Source organism: Cebus imitator, unplaced genomic scaffold, assembly GCF_001604975.1.
Source record: "Cebus imitator isolate Cc_AM_T3 unplaced genomic scaffold, Cebus_imitator-1.0 Scaffold96, whole genome shotgun sequence".
NCBI classification, from domain to species: domain Eukaryota; kingdom Metazoa; phylum Chordata; class Mammalia; order Primates; family Cebidae; genus Cebus; species Cebus imitator.
The window spans coordinates 2896179-2898072 of NW_016107411.1; the positions used below are offsets into that span (position 1 = coordinate 2896179).

The window sequence follows — 1894 nt, forward strand, 5'->3', positions numbered from 1 at the left end:
CTTTTAAATGGGGTTGTTTTTGTTTTGTTTGAGTTGTTTGAGTTTCTTATATATTTTGGACATTAGTAATGTCAGATGAATAGTTCGCAAATATTTTCTCCCATTTTACAGTTTCTTTCCTCCATTTTGTTGATTGTTTCTTTTGCCGTGCAGAAGCATTCTAGTTTTATGAAGTCCTATTTGTCTATTTTTTTTGTTGCCTGTGTTTTGATGCATGACCCAAACATGTTTGAAGGTTACAAACCAGCTTATGTTGTAGAATGTCCCTATTTGGCCTTACCTGATATTTCCTGTGGTTAAATTCAGCAGGAATATCACACAAGTGAGGCTTTATTCTTCTTATGAGATACTCTCAGGTGGTGTATAATTTCAGCTTGTTCGATTACTGACAATGCTCACTTTCCTCACTTGATTTAGGGGTGTCTTCTAGGCATCTCTACTATAATTTCCTTTGGTAATTAGTAGAATTTTTTAGGGAGGTAACATGAAAATATGTAAATATTGTATTACCCATTAACAAATTAATTAATATCAATGTTTTAGTCAGTTAGGGTTACCATAAAAAACCATAGATGTTCGTGACCTGTAGAGTAGCATCTTGTTGGTGGTGCCCATCTCATACCACCCAGGGACAAAGCAACTCCTTGTTTATTCCAGCTTGGCTTTTGGTCTGTGCCCATGTTTAGTTCATGCCTTGAACACATGGAAGAAAAAAAAATACCATTGAGTGGGTGACTTAAACAACAAAAATTAAGTTTCTCACAGTTCTGGAATCTTGAAAGTTCAAGATCAAAGTCCAGCATGGTTTGGTTTCTGGTGAGGGCTCTCTTCCTTGCTTGTAGATGGCAGTCTTTTTGATGTGTCCTCACATGGCAGAGAGAGAGAGAGAGAGAGAGAGAGAGAGAGAGACAGAGAGAGACAGAGAGAGAGAGAAGTCTCTTTATTTTTTTATAAAGCTCCACTTTTATGACTTCATTTAACCTTAATTACTTCATAAAGGTCCTATCTCTAAATACATATCTACAAACACATTGGGAGTTAGGCTTTCAACATATGACTTGTGGGACAATACAATAGTATGGACTCATACATTAGTATGGACTCATATCTTTATGATAATAATATGTTTATGATAATAACCAATCAAATAAGATATGAAGTCCATACTAATGAATATTTTAATAATTATTAAATACTATTTGAATAATTATTTTGATGCTCAAATTGTCACTTGTTTAGCAGGTGGTACCCTTTTCAAACCAGCTTGGCTCATCTTGTATTTTCCATGCATCAGCCCTGAAGTCAGCCATCTCTCCAAGGAGATTGTTTCCTTTTAATGGGGTAATGGTATTTAGAAGCCAAGATCTGAGTCCTAGGTGTTTGCATTATTATTGGGATCTTGCTGCTCCCAAGTGCTCTCAGTGAGAGAGGGAACATATACATATGTGTGCACACAAACATATTCATGTTTAAGTATTGCTAGGGTTTGAATGCATCCCCCAAGAGTTTTTTAGAAACTTAATCCCCAATGCAACACTGTTGGGAGGTGGTGCCTAATAAGAGGTAATTAGGTTATGGGGGTGAAGCCTTACATGTATGGATTAATGCCATTATTGAAGGAGTGAGTTGGTTATTGTGGGAGTGGGTTTCTGAAAATAAGATGAGTTTGGATGATTTTCTTTCTCTGCCTTGTGTGCACACTTCCGTCTTCCACCCATGTTATGATGCAGAAAGAAGACCCAGACAGATGCCAGTACCATGCTCTTGGACTTTCTAGCCTCCAGAACCATGAGCCAAATAATCTTCCATTATTTGTAAATTACCCAGTTTGTGGTATTCTATTATAGCAGCAGAAAATGGACTAAGACAACTATCTATCTATCTACCTACCTAC

The 1894-nt window shown here is 36.8% G+C and overlaps 1 non-coding gene across 1 annotated transcript; it reads left to right on the forward strand.

The window, feature by feature from the left end:
- The first annotated feature begins 573 nt into the window (after positions 1–573).
- LOC119472372 lies at positions 574–706 on the forward strand. The gene has a single exon (XR_005201513.1). It is a non-coding gene; the product is annotated as a small nucleolar RNA SNORA48 (small nucleolar RNA).
- Positions 707–1894: the final 1188 nt, after the last annotated feature.